This window comes from Melospiza melodia, chromosome 30, assembly GCF_035770615.1.
Source record: "Melospiza melodia melodia isolate bMelMel2 chromosome 30, bMelMel2.pri, whole genome shotgun sequence".
Lineage (NCBI taxonomy): Eukaryota > Metazoa > Chordata > Aves > Passeriformes > Passerellidae > Melospiza > Melospiza melodia.
This window is the reverse complement of record NC_086223.1, coordinates 3,387,797-3,408,227: the sequence shown is the minus strand read 5'-3', so window position 1 is coordinate 3,408,227 and position 20,431 is coordinate 3,387,797.

Sequence of the window (20,431 nt, the reverse complement as noted above, 5' to 3'; positions counted from 1 at the left end):
ATTGAAATCCTTAATTCTACCAACCTACACACCCCTAAAGAAACTCCACCCTGGAGCTCCTTGCTCTGGTACAGGATGTTTCTCATGGAAAAATTCTTCCTGGGCACATGAGCAGCTCAGAATTATTTCCATATTCTCATTTCTGCTCCCCCCGGACATTCCCTGATTTGTGTGGCCACAACTGGATAAAGCCACCAAAGAAAACAATAAATCTGTGAACTCAAGAGATTTAAATCAAGAGATCTTGGTTGAAATCTGATTGCTTCAGATTTCCTTCATTGAAAAAAAAAAAAAGAAAGAAAACCGGTGTGGAATCCCCCTTTGCAAGGGCTGCCAAGCAACAATTAAAATTTTTTACACTTTGGTATTGTAGAGCTATGCTCGTTTTCATTGAGTCTTTAAGAATCATTTTTTCAATAAAATCAGAGAAAACTGAGCTTGGGCTGCACACAACGGGCAGATCTTTCAATGCAGATGTAAAATGAGCAGCTTTTTCAATTTAAACCAGTACATAAATTGTCCTTTCCTCACTATGACTTGATACATAAAGAAGAATTTTGGGAGAAAATACCACTTTTAAAACTAACTTCTCCTGCTGATTTGACTAGGGGAAAAAAATAAAGCCCTGCATAAAAACCCAAAGTAAACCATAAAAAAAAACACATAAAACCCCAAAGTAAATAATAAAAAAGCACATAAAAACTCAAAGTAAAGCATTGTCACAACTGCGACGACATCTTCCAAACTTACCTTTGCCTTCATGAATTTGAGCCTTGAATTTCAGAATTCAGTTTGAGCCCTGCAAGCAGTGCTGAAGTGAGAAAAGCAGTTCAGCTCCCTGGAAAGCTGTTCCAGTCTCTCAAGCATCTAAAATCAATGAAATGTTGGTTTTTAAATATGGATTGTGATCAATGCCAGTGAGAGAGACTTGCTGCACTTCGTCTCTGACTCCCCCCTGGGTTCCAGGCACTTCAGAAGCATCAGGCCTGATTCAGGTGGACCAGGATTGTCTCTGTCCCAAATATTTCACCTAGAAGAGATCTTCGTACCCCAAAAAATCATATTCCTACCCCCAAAAAATCATATTCCTACCCCAAAAAACAGATTCCTACCCCAAAAAATCATATTCCTACACCAAAAAATCATATTCCTACCCCAAAAAAATCATATTCCTACCCCAAAAAACAGATTCCTACCCCAAAAAATCATATTCCTACCCCAAAAACCATATTCCTACCCCAAAAAACATATTCCTACCCCAAAAAATCATATTCCTACCCCAAAAAACATATTCCTACCCCAAAAAATCATATTCCTACCCAAAAAAATCATATTCCTACCCCAAAAACAGATTCCTACCCCAAAAAATCATATTCCTACACCAAAAAACATATTCCTACCCCAAAAAAATCATATTCCTACCCCAAAAAACATATTCCCACCCCAAAAAACACATTGTCCCACACAGTTCTTGTTCAAAAAGTGTCAATGCTTCCTGCTGTCAAACTGCCACTCAGATCTTGCATTTTCCTGGCTCACAATGTAAGGATTCATTCTTTGCAAGCCATAAAAGCTTTTACAAGGACCCCAGAGGGTGAAGAATCCTTTTATGCTGTATTTCCTCTCGAAATCCATCCTGTCTGCAGTGAGTTCTCACTGGTTTTAGCTCAGGGTAAAGGTGGATGAGAGGAGCGCTGCAGAAATGACTGATTTTCTGTAATTTTTCTCCTGGAACACTCACCTCCAGCCAGCACTTTTGCAATTTATTTTATCAGGAGAGGAACTGGAAATAGTGTCTTGCTAACAGCTGAAAAAATCAAAATATAGGATGTTACACAGGTGGAATGCCACATTCTCCTCCACCACCACATCCAAATGGATTATTTTCAGAGAATTTGGGATTGTTTATTTATTTATTTTTGCAATCACCCTCTATTTTTTAACCTCCAATATTGCTGTGCATAATTTCAGAGGAGAAAGCATCCCTAACTGTGGGTTTGTAGGAAATTTGAGTTTCTCCTTTACACAAAATTACACATTTTCATTTCTTTTCAAAGAATGGACAGTGATCTGCTTTGTGCTTCTTCTACAAAAGCAGATTTGAGATTAGATTATTAAATTAGATAATTTTTCTTTGGAATTGTAAATTCTTCAAATGAAAGTGAATGTCTTCGTTGTCACTTTTGCAATAAAGCAGCACAATTGTGCATTATTTAGGTGTATCAGCAGTAACAGGTCACTACTTTTACCCAGAAGAGAAATCAAGTCACTTTTTTCAGACAATGATTCCTCCAAATCTTTGCTTTTCCAGCCCATTTTTATTTCTAACAATTTGTGTAGACTGTGGCACATTCTCTACAATTCACTCACTGGCTTAAAATAGTCACCGTGCTCACTTCATTTTTTTTTTTTCTGTCAAAAGTAGAATCCTGCTGTAATGAAATAAAAAATGAAAAAAAAAATTAAAAAGAAAAAATTTTAAAAATTTAAAAATGAAAAATAAACCTACCAGCAGAAGAAGGATCCTGCTGGTATCCACAAGGCCCCAAAGATTTTGCACAAAGTTCAACATTTTAATGAGAAATTGAACAATAAAGAGCATAACCTTACCCAGTGAGGTCCTAGGCCCAGAAAACACATCCCATGTGTGTTCTGCAATGTGGTTGAGAAAATCAGCATTGTGAAATACACAAGGCATAAACATGTAATTTTTTTTAGCCATATGACATCAACTTATAATTAGCTTGTTTCACTCAAATTAGTGCAGCATATGGGCACACAGAAGAGCTTTTCTATAATAAACAGCCTCAAAAGCTTTCAACTACCATAAAACACATTTATATGCAGCTGGAGTTTGGGTTGAACATGCTGTGAACCTGAAATTTGATAAAGTGGAACTCCCCTTGACAGGCCAGCGATGGAAATCCATTCTAAAATAACTCTAAAATAACTTCTAAAAGAACTCAGCATTTAAAATCAAGGCAGCACAAACTGCAGAACTTGCAGCACACGCAGCCAGTGTCATTTAGCTGCACAAAACTGCAGCTGCTCCCTGCAGAGCCACCAAAAGGAAAATTCAACTCCAGGTTGTTTTCAAGGCATTGACATTTCTCTTTCCAGAGCTGTGGAAAGAGGTTTTATCACTGAATTTTGGAGAGTCAAGCAGCAAAGTTCCATGGACAAGGCTTATGATGCCTTGTTTGCATTAGGAATGTGTATTTTTTTTATATTATTCACCAAAATGAATTTTAATCTGAGTAGAGTAGAACACACAGAGTGTCTCAAGACCAAAGGGAGGAAGTATGGCTGATTTTTCTCTCTCTTAAGCATTTCTGATGCTGCTGAACTGGTTATTTCTTTCAATCCTAAAAGCTTTCACTTTTTGTCTATGAGAACAACTTCTTACTGTAAAAAGAGGGTAAAAAACTAATCAGTGAAACCTGAATAGAGACAAAACTCATCAGCCCTGTTAATTATGAAATAAAAGTATAACAAACGCAAAGAGAACGTTTAAAACACCTCACCTTTAGCACATTGCAGTGTACAGAGAAATTGAACTCATCAAGCACATGCCCTGTTAATTATGAAGTATAAAACAAACACAAAGAGAACTTTTTAAACATCTCATCTTTACCACATTGCAGTGTACAGACAAATTGAACACTTCATGGATGAAGCATCCACAGCTTCTCTGGGCAGCCTCTCCCAGTGCCTCACCACCCTCACAATGAAGAATTTCTTCCTAAATCTGAACTTTTTCCAGTTTAAAACCATTGCCCCTGGCTCCCTGCTGCAGAGGCCTGTCCGTGGTTCCTCTAGACCCCATTTAGGTGTTGGAAATGTGCTCCAAGTTCTCCTGAAGCCACAAACATCCATTTTAGCCCCCACAGGTGAGTGTGTAAAGGGAATAATATTTTTTTTTTTTTTACCCATATTGGCCACTTAGATTACAGCTGATTCCAGTGGGCCTGTTATGCCACTTGGGAACTCAACTTGAGATGGAAATTGTGAATTTTCTGATGAAGAAAGAACACATTGCTCTGTTCTTGGTGTCCAGAAGGGTAATACCATCATTTTCATCTCAAAGGGTAATACCATCATTTTCATCTCAAAGGGTAATATAATAATTTCCATCTCAAAGTACCCCAAGTCTTGACCGAGTCCTGTGCCCCAAACCTTGGGTGATCTAAAAATCCAAAACCATGCATCAAATTAAACTCCCACCCCAGGATATTTGGAGCATCAACCCTAAGGCTGAAGCTTTCTAGCTCATGGCTTTCCAGGCAAATTAAATATACTCTCAAACCAAGCCATAACAGGGTATTTATTTCATGGTTATCAAGCTCCTAAATTAACCAGACATCATTATCACTCCCCCAACAATTTAATGCTTGCAGCATGAGGTTATTTTAATTAAGAAAACAGCTCAGCTCTGGCTAAATAAATAAGTGATGTCATTCTTCATTCAGACCTCCAGATTCTTTGGTGTAAAAACTTCCCCTAGGGGAGGTTTTGGGACACGGTGGCTCCTCTGAGACTATTTCCATCTCTCAATTTCTCTAATCTCTTCTTCCTTCCTTCCTCCTGTCTCTTTCCTTCCCTTTCACTCCAAACTCTATTTAACTCTAATGCTTCCAGCCTGCCCAACATGCTTTTAGAATTGGGTGGTTGTTGGTTTTGTTGTTTTGTTGGGGTTTTTTTTATAACCAGAAATAAGGTTTAATTTAAGGTAATTACTTCCCCATTTGGAGAGTTTTGCTATTTGCAGGGCCTTATTTTTTTCCCCCCTAGTTAAATTAGCAGGAGAAGTTACGTTTTAAAAGTGATAGTTTTCTCCTAAAATTGCTCTTCAGATTAAGGGTAGCGCTCAAAACCAGAAACTTCTCACTCATGTTGAGTTTCTGCATGTCTAGAAACAAAAGTGGTGCAAATCAGGAAATTATTCAGGGGAGGAAGAGGACAAACAATGACATAGAAAATATGTACTTAAGACTGATCACCAATTAGTATAGGCTTCAAAATAAATTAATCTTTAAATCAGAGGTGTCCAGAGTCCTCCCAGGAGTCAAAAATGGGCCCATTGGGAAACGTATTTTTCTCTAGAACTGTTTTGTTGGTTTTTTTTTAGTACCATCTCTAATATGGCATTGAGAACTCACAATCAGTCATAAGGATTGGACCTGCCCTTGCAGCACTTTGTGGAAATAAAAGTGTTAATAACTGTAAATATTCAATGGAAAAGTGCTAATAAATGCAAATATTCAAATATTCTCCTGTCCACTGACAGGAGAAAGTGAATATGACATAATTTCTGAATACAAGCATCACACCCTCAGTCAAATCCCTTTCTTCTATTTGGAGTTCTGTGTGTCTTTAAGGATTCTTTATTATTTTGAGGGGTTTGGAACCCCAAAGGGGCCAAAGTCTCCTAATTTTAGGAGAAAACTCTCACTTTTAAAACCAACTTCTGCTAATTTGACTGGATGTGTGCTGCTGGTTCGGAGCACAGGCTGAGCTGGCAATTTGCATGTGAGCAATGAACTCAGCCCACATCCAATTTACTTTTAAGCTACACAGCCCTCAAATCTGTAATTCTGGTTTGGTCAGCAGACCCATCAGCCTGTATTTACTGAAAAACACCACTATTATTTTTGAAGTGTGTGTTATGTATAGACATGGAAAAAGATCTTGAATTTATTTGTGTTTCTCTGCAAAAAGTGGAAATATAAATTTTAATATATACGTAGAGTGAAGGTGGAATGGCACAGGGTATTCATGCAAATGGTTTTTATGGGTGGTCTTTAGGGAAATGACAGTTATGGTAAAATTTATTTAGACCTGGCTCTTCAGGGAGACCTCACACAGAAGTCTGGTGAAAGGCTGGTCCAGAAAACTAAAAAAAAAAAAAACCAAACCAAAACAAAAAAAAGGCAAAAAGGCAAAACAAAACAAACAAAAAATAAAAAAATTAAAAACCCAAACAAACCCAAAAAACCCTCCCATAAGTAAAGAAATTCATGCCCAAGAGATAAGTGCAATTGATATGGGTTTCTGTGGAGCTGTACGGATTTTTAATATCTAGCTCTTAATACAGTATTTGCCCAGATTGCATTGATGCAGTTTAAAAAAAGATCTTTTATGTATGAAAGGCCAAAAAAGCCATACTAATCAGCCAGAATAAACATATTTAGCAGTAATAGCAGAAGAATTCTTCACACCTGCAGCTGATGGCAGTTTAAAATTAGTTGATTTTCAAAAATTTCGCTCTGAGTTACTGGGCAGTATACAGACATCCTTAGCTCCAAGAAGCACATACATAAAGGATATATATATATATATATATATATATATATATATATATATATATAGTATAGATATTAAAAGTACGTATATAAAGGATATAGAGGATATATAGGATTTATATATGGATATATAGAGGATATAGATAGATATATATAGATATAAAGGATATTTATCTAGGATATAGATGTGAAATAAATGGAAATAGAACAGGATAAATATATTGGAATTTTGTGGTAATATGTTAAGGAAGAAAAGCAGTTGGAATATTGGTAAGGCAAATCAGAAAAGTTTAAATGGATCTGAGTTACTGAGTCCATTTTGTTGGACTGACCGAAGCTTGGTGTTCTCTGTCCTAAATTACAATATCTGGCAAGAAAAAAAAATTGGGGTTTGTCTTTGATCCTCAGTTAAAGCAGACTGAGAAAATCCCTTCATAATTGGTTAACAGTTCATGGGGCTAGAATTGTTCTTGTAGCACAATCTGTGGGAACAACACAGGAGAAACATTTCCTGCAGAAAGAATGCTGAAGTTTAATTACTGCACATCACACAAGGGAGAATTTCAATTTTTAGGGCGCTGGGTTCAGTTACTAGGAGCTCGTGGTGGAATATTGCTGCTTTATTCCAGTCTCTGCTGTGCCAGAGAACAGTGCAGGGGCCTCATTCTCAGGATGGGGAAGGAGGAATGCTGCACATTTCTTAGCCCTTATCATCATGTACATTGCCACGCCAGGCAGTTTAATTAATAACTGTCACATCTTGTCATTTATCATCACCCAAACAGGAGGGAAGGGCCTTTCCATGTGCATGCTGCACAAATAAATTAAAGTTTTCTCCCCCAGTCTCACGGGTTTGCTGCTGTCACTCACTTGTTGTGTCCTTCCTGCAGCTCAAAGAATTGCATCTTATCTTGCTGCCAGGACCAGTTATTTATGTCCTGTAAAACAAAAAATACATGCAAGCCTAATCAACCAGTATTTCTGGGGAGAATTAAATTATTGAGTTCACCAGAAAATATTTAGCCCTAGCTTTTAAATGTAAAACCATTATATTATTAGATTATTGAGTTCACCAAAAAACATCGTGAGATTTTAAATGTAAAACCATTAGATTTATGGAGTTCACCAGAAAACATTTACCACTAGATTTTTAATGTAAAACCTTTAGATTATTAGATTTATTGAGTTTACCAGAAAACATTTACCACTAGAATTTAAATGTAAAACCATTAGATTTATTGAGTTGACCAGAAAACATTTACCACTAAATTTTAAATGTTAAACCATTAGATTATTAGATTATGGAGTTCACCAGAAAAAATTTACCACTAGATTTTAAATGTAAAATCATTAGATTATTGAGTTCACTAGAAAACATTTATCACTAGATTTACTGAGTTCACCAAAAAACATTAAGCACTAGATTTTAAGTGTTAAACCATTAAATTATTAGATTATTGAGTTGACCAAAAACATTTACTACTATATTTTAAGTGTTAACCATTAGATTTACTGAGTTGACCAGAAAACATTTAGCACTAGATTTTAAATGTAAAATCATTAGATTATTAGATTATAATTAATAATAATTATATTATTGAGTTCACTAGAAAACATTTACCACTAGATCTTAAATGTAAAATCATTAGATTTATTGAGTTCACCAGAAAACATTTACCACTGGATTCTAAATGTTAAACCATTAGATCTATTGTGTTCACCAGAAAATATTTACCACGAGATTTTAAATGTACTACAAGAAAGACTGTGTCATGAGCAAAGAAATGCAGAAACACCACAGTCAGATAATGATGTCAAAATAAGCTTTTTTCACTGATTTTAAATGTCATCAGAGCAATATCTTATTTTCATATCACAAAGCTAAATACTAATTAGTTCATGTAAGTAAATTGCTCATCTTTCTTTGGAATCACATGCAGCACACAGGAACACTCTGGGTACTGTAGGAGATTTTGTTCCCAACAGTCAGGCCTAAAAAGCTTTCTCTCTGTGAATCTTTAATTTTTCATAGCAATTTGCAGGAAAAAACAATTCCAGCTGAAATGAGAGAGGCAGTGCGATAAACAAAATGCATTTTTGGTAAATAAAAATAAAAAGTTTATTAGATGCATTCATCACAGGGTGGAAAACTTGGAGTTTAAGGGTTTAGAATATAGGAATAAATATAGAGCAAGATGGAGGTTTTAGGGTGGAGGCTGATCCCTCTTCTTCTTCTTTTTCTCCTTCTTCTTCACCTTCTTCTTCTCCTCCTTCTCCTTCACCTTCTTCTCCATGGGTTTGGGTGGTTTTGTGCAATTGGATAAAAAAATCCACATTGTGGGCCGTGGGTGATTAGTTAATGGGTTAAAATTAAAAATAATTTAGGTGTCATTTCTTAATCGGACAGTTTATCCTTAAAAGGCCTTGTAGAGAGAGAGAGATAAGGCTCCATTCTTAATTTGCTGAAGTGCTGCATGGTTTGTGAGGCTGTAACATAGATAAGAACTAATAAACATCTGGGTCCAAATAAGAAATGCCATCTCACACATTTAATCCTGACATTGGCAGAGAAAAGAAGCAAAAGAAGAGGAGCAAAAGAAGCAAAAGAGGAGAAGCAAAATAAGCAAAAGAAAAGAAGCAAAAGAAAAGAAGCAAAAGAATCCACAAGTCAGTGTGACCCTCTCAGGTGTCCCAGCTCTGTCCCTTAGGCTGGAGAGCAGCACTGGGGAATTTGTTTCTTTCAAACTCCACACCAAAATTTCCTGAAGAGAAGACATGCTCAAACACCAGCACCAAGTGCAAACAAGAAAATCCTGCAGCAGATCTTGTGAGACCCTCTGGTCTAAAATGTCCCAGGGCCAAAAAGCAGCAGGCATGAGATGGAGCAAGGGACGGACAGACAGACAGACAGACAGAGCCAAGGCTCAAAGAGCTGAGCTGTGAGTGCATTTTAATCAGGACATGTGGTAATTCTGGCCCCTTCTGGCTGCACTAAATTGCCCTGTTTGGCTGGAGCCAAGCTGAAATAGCACCTTGGGCATGCAGCAGGAAATGAGCTCAGAATATAGGAAGCCTCAGGCTCTAGGTGATAAGTAAGGGCCCAACAAATTAATCTCATCATCTGCATTCATCTTTGGGTGCTGCTCTGTGCCAGGCCACAGTGTGTGGGCTGCAGCCTATTTTTTTTCATTTGTCTAAGTTAAATTGGTGGTTTGAGTTACTATGATACGAATGTTCTATTCTGTGCTGTCTGCATGGCAGATCGTTCCTACTGAAATAGGGAGAATTATCATGTCATATTTTACAGGCCTGTGGATAAATGATTATCAGCCTTCTTTTGGCAATGTGTCTTGAATTATACATTGTATAAGTCTGGTGAAGGGAATTCATGGACATACTCTGTCTATTTTCCTTTAATGGCAAGTGTTTTTATTCATAATTGTAACTTAATTATTTATTATGCCATTCAGAATCCACTCACTTCTAAAGTTTGGCTCTGAATTGCATTCCTCACTGTATTATTAAGGCTTTCACGATCAAAAATTACATCTAAGTGAAATGGAAAAAAAGAATTGCCAGACTCATGATTGGAAGTCAAGTATGCTATTAAAAAAGAAAAAAATAACTCATTACTTCATATTACTTTACAGAGAAAAATCCACCCTCCATTTCAGAAAAATCCATTTCTTTTTACAGAATATTTCAGTAAAGTTTGCTGTCCTCAGAATGTTTCAGCAGCAGAAAGAACAGAATCATTACAACTCTCCCTTTTTCCCTGTCACAAATCAGAAAAGTGACTATTGCAGATATAAGGAGGACAGGCAAAGCTTTATTTTGCCTGTATTCCATCTTTCTTTTTGCTGAAATCCCCTGCACCAGGCTTGGATTGGTCTGGCTTGGTCACCTCCAGTTCTCCACTGGGGTCACTGTGACATCTCAGAGAGCACCAGACTGTTCTAAAGGAAATTCAGTATTTTCATGAATATTTGGATTGCTAAACAAATTGAAGCACAAAATGTTCACTATTTCTGCACAAAGGTACTCACTTAAAAGTTAAAAAAAAACAATTAAAGTAGCCCTGAAAATCTATACAAACTAGGATTTAATCCATGATCCCCTACTGATGATACATAAACCCAACTGATTTATAGATGGCCTTCCAATGTTAATGTGATAATGAAGGGGGGTGGTTATTCCATCTGTGAAAGCCCAAAGCTCTGTGGCACACAGAATTCTCCTCTTTGGCTATGAGGCCAGAAACAAATGGATTTTTGCAGGGAAAGGGAGAGAAAAAGAGTCAGAAGTTGATTTATTCATTACCCTGCTGAAATCGTCACTGAAATAACAACTGCAGCTATAGGGGCTAGAATTCAAATATCAGGAAAAGAAATTTGCTTTCCAGTTCTCTTGCAAGGGAAGAATTCAAGTTTAGCTTGTGCTTGCTATGCTTTTGGTGGCACTTTTTGCTGAAATCCTCAGCACCAGCCTGGGATTGGTCTGGCTTGGTCACCTGGGGGTCACTGTGACATCTCAGAGAGCACCAGACTGTTCTAAAGGAAATTCAGTATTTTCATGAAATTTGGATTGCTAAACAAATTGAAGCACAAAATGTTCACTATTTCTGCACAAAGATACTCACTTAAAAGTAAAAAAAAAACAATTAAAGTAGCCCTGAAAATCTATACAAACTAGGATTTAATCCATGATCCCCTACTGATGATACATAAACCCAACTGATTTATAGATGGCCTTCCAATGTTAATGTGATAATGAAGGGGGGTGGTTATTCCATCTGTGAAAGCCCAAAGCTCTGTGGCACACAGAATTCTCCTCTTTGGCTATGAGGCCAGAAACAAATGGATTTTTGCAGGGAAAGGGAGAGAAAAAGAGTCAGAAGTTGATTTATTCATTACCCTGCTGAAATCGTCACTGAAATAACAACTGCAGCTATAGGGGCTAGAATTCAAATATCAGGAAAAGAAATTTGCTTTCCAGTTCTCTTGCAAGGGAAGAATTCAGGTTTAGCTTGTGCTTGCTATGCTTTTGGTGGCACTTTTTGCTGAAATCCTCAGCACCAGCCTGGGATTGGTCTGGCTTGGTCACCTGGGGGTCACTGTGACATCTCAGAGAGCACCAGACGGTTCTAAAGGAAATTCAGTATTTTCACGAATATTTGGATTGCTAAACAAATTGAAGCACAAAATGTTCACTATTTCTGCGCAAAGATATACTCACTTAAAAGTTAAAAAAACAATTAAAGTAGCCCTGAAAAATTATACAAACTAGGATTTAATCCATGATTTAATCCGATACCCAAAGTTGGCTCCTTGCTCCATGCTGGTGGAACACTCAATTCTCTGCATTTTTCCTCCTGCTGGGTCTGTCCTGGGAGGGGACCAGGAGAGGTCCAGCCCCCTCAGGGCTCTTCTCTGCAGTGACAACCCAGCCACTTTGGCTTCAGCAAAAATTCCTCTCTTCAAACCCTAATTGCTGTGCTGGCACAGCACTCTGGGTGGTTTTTCTAATTGTTTGTATTTATTTGCAAAGTCTCTACTGCACGGTGATAAATATAATTCCACTCATGGCTAATTCGATGCTTTTTTGGGGGCCAGAAGGGAGAGTAATTTCATGGTAAACCATAATTACTGGCACAAAAAGTACCTTAATTGCCAATCCAATCTGAGGGAGTAGCTGAGGCTCCAATCAGCCTAATTAGAATTCTACTTGTTCATAATAAATAAGTGGTAATTCCTAATTGGACCTAGCCTACAGTGTTCTAAAAGTGTGGATTTAATGTCAGTTTGGGTTTAATTTTGGCCATTTCTTACTTGCACTGGGCTGACAGTCCAGCACAGAACTGAGCAGAGCATCTGAGGCCTTAAAGTCTTCTCCTGCTGTTGGCTTCTAGTGGCAGAACACACAACTAAAAAATGCAATTTATCACTGTTATTGAGTGCTGAGCTCCTGAATATCCAATTCCTGCTGTGGGTGTAGCACATAGACACCTATATGGTGGAAAAAGTGAAAAATCCTTTTAGCTTTCCCTGTTCCTCATCTTTTCTGGTGAAACCACGCTCATTCAGAGGTTAAAAACATCTTGTGTTTGATTTGGGTCATTCATGGCTAGAAAGCAGGGGTTCTGATTGCTGCCAAGTAAAAAGAAATATGATTACAATATATATGTTGGATTAAGCCTTTTTCTGACCTAAAAATGGGGGAACTGAGAGGAATTTTAAGAACTTTTATTCCATTTTCAGTCTCATGTGAAGGGTGAGACAATACAGATGTTGTAATTCACATCATCACAATCAGAAATTAATTATTTCCTAATTATAAGTGTTTCTTGGCCTATCAGCTTTTGCCACACCATGCTGTAAATGCCTTAAAGCAAATAATCTAAAATTACCCCTCGTGGCTCCTACTACAATGCATCTTTCATAGTTTTATTTCTCCTTCTATCAAACTCGAAAAATTCTCTACAAATTCATTTCCCACACTTGGCTCCAGCTGTTTATCAAATCTGTATTAAATCCCATGCATAAATCCCATTGTGCCTGAAAGGAGAGAGCCAAGTAGGTGTTTATTATTTCTTATTTGTGAAACAGTTTTATAACTATGAGTTTTGTAGCTTTTTATTAGCAAGGCACAGAACCACAGAGAACACTGCATTTACCTAAAGCTATTGTACAAGCTTCCAAAAGTTAATTAAGGAGGCACTTAGATTATTATTCTGTAGTTAAGTTAAGAAGTATGTAATATCACTAGAGTTGTAAAAATCTTTAAATTTGGGCTTTAGGAAGGAAGAAGAAAGATAGAAGAAGATAGAAGTTTAAAAGGTAGACACAAGTTGTTCTTCTTTACCTTAAGAAGGTAAAGAAGAACAACTTGTGTCTACCTTAAAACTTCTATCTTCTTTTATATTTATTCTTATATTTTAAAAGCCCAAACTTTAAGTTTTCAACTCTGTGATATTACATACTTCTAACTAACTACACACTCATAATCTCAGTGCTATTAATTAATTTTGGAAGCTTGTTCTATAGCTTTAGGTTAAATGCAGTGTTCTCTTGTGGGTCTGTGCCTTTAAGCACAGAAAATTTAAAATTCTCAGCATCCAGGTTTCCAACAGGATATCTGCCACTCTTCTTCCCACATTTTACTGAGATACTCTTACAACACTAGCAAGAAGAAACAAAGCATAATAAAATTATTTCTTCCATGGTTTCCCTTAATTTTTTTTTCTAAGAACTCACTGGTTGGTAATGGGAATATTTTGTTAATCCTACAAACGCATTTTAACTTGTGGTTGATAAATGTGTGAAGGAGATTTGACAATTAGAACATTACAGTAATAAAAATTCAAGAATTTTTCATTTTAAGTGAAGCTTACCAGATCTTTACCACTAATGAGGACCTGAAGATTTATTAATTACAGCACCATAAAGGCAGCAGCTTTTTATCTTAAAGATTCCCTAAAAAACATGGATAAGGAGCAACTGTGGGAATCAGAAGGGAAATATTTTGGCATCAACCTGGTCTGGCAGGGCTCTGTGTAATGAGTCAGTCATGTTAATTGCAATTAATGGTGCAATGAAATGGGAACTACAGTTACATTGTATTTAAAAATGGACCAACAGAGGGAGATTCTCCACCAGAACAATCCATTCCTTCACAATTCCTTCTCTTTTCCTTCCTGGAAGAGAGAGTTTCAACTGAACTGAACACACAGCCTGACTGGCCAAGAGACAAATATCCAGATAAAGATCCAAATATCCAGATATCCAAATATCCAGATATCCAAATATCCAAATATCTAAATACCCAAATATCCCACCCAAACCCCAAATGTCAGAGTGTTTCAATCTGTCTGTGGCCCCATATCCTCCTACCTACAGCAGTTACACTCAGACTTTGGAATCAGCATCTCCTCTTTACCCCTTTTATTTTTTATTTATCCTTTTATTTTTAGCGTTTTCCCCTGTTTTTTTCCCTGTTTTCTACTTTTTTTTTTTCTTTTTCTTTTTTTTTTTTTTCCCAAATTTGAGTCCTTCAGAAATAAATAGGGATTTCCTTGGGGTTTTTTTAGATCAGCTTCTGTTCTCATAGCTTCTGGGCAAATACTTCCTTATTTGCTGGAGGGCTTAAGGCCCTGGGAAACCCAGCAAGGGGCAAGTGGAGGAGCTGCTCCCACTCTTTCTTACCAACCTAAAAATCACTTTTTCTATCAATCAAACCCTACATGAGGCCTCCTTCAACTTACAGGCTCCTCACCTTTGTGTTCTGATCCTGCCAGTCACTGTCATGGCAACCACAGAGGCCATTCCAGCTGAGGAAAACTGCTGCTTTTTTAAAATAAAATATCCAATAGAAAAAAAAAATTATTTATCTTTTTTTTTTTTTTTTAGCATGCATGGAACTAAAAAGAATAAGATATGAAAATGTGAAAATCAATTTTTTTTTCTCCATAAACCATAGCTGTTGCATCCTCAATCAAGTTTGCCTCTCTGTGCTTGAGCAGCAAAGAACAGGAGTGAGTGATATATATGTATAAAGGAGTAATAATATATACAGGAGTATTTTTATATATATATGAACAGGAGTATAAAAATATATTTTTTTTTTTAACAGGGGTAAAATATATATATATTAACAGGGGTAAAAATATATATTAACAGGACTATAATATTTATATATTAAGAGGAGTAATAATATATATTTATTAAAAGGATTATAATATATATATATTAAGAGGAGTAATAATATATAATAACAGGAATATAATATATATATAAACAGGAGTAATAATATCTATATATTAACAGGAGTATAAAAATATGTATTAACAGGAGTATAATATATTTTTTTACAGGAGTATAATATAATGTATTTTTTAACAGGAGTAATAATATATATATTAACTGGAGTATAATATATATATTAACAGGGAGTACAATATATATAGTAAGAGGAGTAATAATAAATATATAAATATGTATCTTTATATATTTTATATATATATATATATATATTTATATATATATATAAAGTATAAGTGTATATATATCTACAGCCATGGGAGAGGGGAACATGAATTCAGCCAAAATCTGGGTGACAACCATGTCCCTGCACCCAAAGGCCCCACAAGGCTCAGGAATTCTGGATGTGCCCCCACTCCTGAGCTTAACCTTGTTCTAGTGCAAAAAAAAGTCCTGCAAAATTCTCTTTTTATAAATCCTGGGTTTGTATAAAAACCCAGGATTTATAAAAAATTCTGATTAATAAATTAGTAAATGTATATATTTTTAATTTATCGTTTTCAAAAGTGTATAAAGTTATATATTTTAAATTTATATATATATTAAATTTAAATTCTATATTTTATAAATTTATAAATATCCTTTTTATAGATCCTGTTTGAAGCCATGATTTCTCTCCTCCTTTGCCATCAGCTGCAGGGTGGGTGTCCTGACCTGGTGTGTTTTTGTTGGCTCTGCACTGCAGCTCTGGCCTTTCCTACAAGAGCTGCTCCAGCTGGGAATTTATTAATTAATATATTTTGTTTATTTATTAATTTATTTATTTATCCCCTGTGCCCGGGCATGGGCTTCCCTCACACCAAGGGGTTCCTGGCTCGTTTTTCTTTCTGGAAGCATCCTCAGCTCTAAGCTGCATCTTGAGGGTTGAGAAGCAAATCCTGCCCATGGGGCTGAGGAAACAGATGATGGAAAATCCATGGAAATTCACCAAGCAGTGGACAAGTGCTGCAATTCAGTTAATTTTTAAAATTTTTTTATTTAAACCAAAAGAAATAATGGAGGTCCTTGATAAAGCATCCTCGTACTTTTAGCCTTTGTTTTTTATTTTATTTTATTTATTTATTTCTAAGTGGAAGGATGGGAGGGGGAAGGCCACCCTTTTTATTTAAACCTCAGCCACAACTTCCCCTTTTTATTTTTTTTTACCTAGAATTTCAGGTAGACATCTCACCTCGTGGTGTGAAAGCAAAGTATCCTTCGAAAAATTCTGAATTACTATTTTGTGCAAAGGCAGCAGGCTAAAACAACTTCTGTGTATTATTCTCCAAAGCAAATTGTGCTTGTAAGCAAAACACAGAAATTGAGGGAGGAAAAAGGTTTTATTGGCTACATATAAAGCAAGGAGTTTATATATTAATATTATATATATATATATATATATATATATATACACATATATATACACACACATATATATGGGGTGTATATATGTGTATATATATGTATATATGTGTCTATATATATATATAATATTTATTAAATATAATCTATATTATATTATATATATATATATTATATTATAAATATAATTACAATTATCTACATTATAAAAAATAATTATATATTATTATTTTCGATATTTTTATATTATATATAATTATTTTATATTGTATAGTTACAATAAATAATTATGTGTAATTATTTCGCTTTTACTTATATATTCTATATTCTATATTTTATATAATACAATATATAATATACATTATGTCATATATTATATATAATAATATTAGTTATATGCTATATATTATATATTATATATAATATATTATATATTATATATTATATATTATATATTATATATTATATATTATATATTATATATTATATATTATATATTATATATTATATATTATATATTATATATTATATATTATATATTATATAGACAGATGATGGACTTTGGACCTCCTTAGCACAAGAGATTTGATAACAGGAGGCCTTGGCAAGAGCAAACAGAGCTCTGAGAATTAAACCAAGATTACAAGAAGATCAAATCAGATCAATTTACCAGAAAAAGAAAATTACATCAGACTTCTGCAAGCAAGAGATGTTTAAAATGTGTAAGTTTCTTGATGTGATAACTAAGCCAATAATTGTAGAACATTAGTAGCATCCCTCAAATAGTATGTAGAATTGTATTCCACAATAAATGTGGATTAATTTTTCCAAATTAATACAAATTTAATTGTACTCCACAATAGATTTGGATTAATTTATCTAAATTATTCCAAATTCACCAGCACAGAACCCCTGGTGTCACCAGCAGACAAAACCTGCGTCCTTCAGGCCTTTATTTCAGGACAAGCTGACAGGCTGCTGTGTAAATTCACTTTTCACTGCGTAAATTCACTGCTCAGTGTAAATTCACTTTTTTAATGAAAAAAAAATTTGTTCCAAACCCAGTGGAATTGGTGCAATGAAATGGGAACCACAGTTACAGCACATTTTAAAATGTACCAATAGAGGGAGATACTCCACCACAACAATTCATTCCTTCTCTTTTCCTTCCTGGAAAAGTGAATTTAAACTGAACAGAAACAAGTCATTGATGTCCTAGTTCTAAGGTGTAATACAACACAATGTGTTCTGTGGTTTCAGCAGAATTCCCAAAAAAAAAAGCTGAACTTTAATTACTAGACAGGATCACATAGGACACCTTGAATATTGGAATTTGCTCAGATCTCTTCAAAACATTCTGTGACTGCATTCCACATAATAATAAATTAACTAATTCTTTTATAATTTAGGAAAAAAAACCAATTTCCATTACAGTCATTCAACGCAGGAATGAATTCTGGCTCCTCCAAAAATCCTTTATAAAATTTTCATTTTATTTATCCTTTAATTTTAATTTAATTTAATTTTTTCATTTAATTTAACTAGCTCTACTGCGGTATTAAAGGCAAAGGGTGGTCTCAAGAGAAGTAGTGCAAACCTCTTGTCACTGAAGGAATTCAGGAGTTTATCACTTGTCAGATATTTAGTAGGATCTCCAGAAACAGATGGGATTCTTAATAAAACAAAACCTGAAAAAATATTGCATTCTGCTCTGCCTCAAAACTCAGATTTGTTAATCCATATCCACACAAAATGGTTTTTAAAAGGCTGAGTGTTCTGCTCTTCTCTGTTCCTGGCCGTGATTCCTGTTTCTTTCATGTTATCTGATTAAAAAAACAGAATTTTGCAATCTGCCAAAAGCTGAGCTAATTTTGTATTTTTCAAACTATTTGCCATTCAAACTCTTTAACTGTTCCTTTGTTGATCTTACAAAATAATCTTGATTTAATAGAAAGTTTCTGCTGCCTTGGACGTTCTTCAGGACATTCAGCTCTCCATGAAACAGCTACAATAGCAAGCACAAAATAAAGACAGGAGTCATTAAAAAAAAAAGATGATTTATCAAAGTTTCTGGCAAATGGTCTTTCCTGTCTTAAGGATTAATGTTGTAGCTGAGACACTATTTGCTTTTATGGTCTTTCAAGGGAGGAATATTCCTCATTTTTACATTATGTTGGGCCTAAAATGCACAAAAAAAGAACTTCAAGAGGAGAGACAAGCAAGGGATACAGAAGTTGTGTCCAGACTTGCAAGCCAAGATCTTTGCTCCCTTAGCACACAGCTGCTGAAAAAATGGAGCATTTGCTTCCTGCAATTGCTAAATTTCAATCAATATTATAAATATTTACCTATTTGCATTCATACCCACTTCCTAATAGTAGAGAGGAACCAAAAGATAATGTTTTAAACAAGTTGTGTAAAATAATCCCAATTAAGTGGGAACAGATCTAAGGTAGAAGAAAAACATGTATGCATCTACCCATCCTAGAATTCATTTCGTCTAATTTCTCAATTTCAATGACAGTAGCACCCTTTTTTTTATTTTAGGGTTTCATGTTAATTTTTTTAGAAACAAAATATTGTGTAACATTACAGCAGCTTCTAGCTGGTGATTTTTTTTCCTTTTAACATTTCTGCAAACTTAAATCTGGCCCCCTCTCTCTTCTGCTTTTTGCTTCTACTGCTCTCTGTCCTAAGATAAATTATCATGTAAAGTGTCTCTTACACATCTTGATGTTTCCTCTACCTGAAGCAGGATTTCTTTTTTTTTTTTTTTCCTGCACTACTGTGAAGCCATCAAATTTAATTAATCCCGGAAATATTGACTTAGTGCTAAGGGAAACATTATCATTAAATTAGAAATGCTTGTGGTGGTGATGCCAGCTGCAGAGCAAGGCAGACACTCCTCTCAGTAAGTGCAGCACATTTTAGGTAAAAGTCTTTGCAGCCAAAAACTTTATTTACTCATTTAATTTCATATATTCATTTCACTACTGAAGATCCAGGAGCTGCTTGTTTGGCATCTTCCTTCAACACTATTTCTCACACATTACATATCATTTGTGCTTCAGAATTCCCTGCAAATTGACTGAAAACTTGTTCTTAGAAGTTTAGGTAGAAGAGAAATAAAGACATCATACATCTGTGATGTCACTGTTACAAAATAGCTGCTTTTTAATTTATTTTTTTAAGAAGGAATGAAGACTTCCTCTCTAAATCTCCTCCTTCAAATTATCAAAAATCTAATACTGATTTTCTGCAAATACAGGCCTTTTAAACATGACTAATATGTCATATGGCATTACACCAAAATGCAAGTTAACATTTCATGAGATTTTGTCCAATATCTGATGTCTTTTAATAGCACTACTTAATCACATGGCTCTTTAACTTTCCTTGGTAGGAGATAATTTTTCCTTTCTAGGTTCTCTGCCTCTATTAAAGTCTAAGTTTTACACTGTTGAGTTTTAACTTCTTTTTGCAAGGGTTGTGATTAAATGTGTGAGAAGATATTTCTTGTTTGGACTCAGATGTTCATTACTTCTTATCTATGCTACAGCCTCACAAACCCTGAGTTCCACAGCACTTCAACAAACTAAAAATTGAGCCCCATCTCTCTCTCTACAAGGCCTTTTAAGGATAAACTATCCAATTAAGAAATGACACCCAAATTATTTTTACTTTTAACCCAATAATCAATCACCTGTGCCGCAATGTGGATTTTTCTGTCCACTTACACAAAACCACCCAAACTCATGGAGAAGAAGGAGAAGGAGAAGGTGAAGAAGAAGGAGAAGGAGAAGAAGAAGGATCATCCTCCACCCTAAAACGTCCATCTTGCTTTGTAGATTTGTTTTTTTTTATCTAATTACACAATACCACCCAAACCCATGGAGAAGAAGGTAAAAAAGAAGAAGGAGAAGAAGAAGGACTAGCCTCCACCGTAAACCCTCCATCTTGCTCTATATTTAT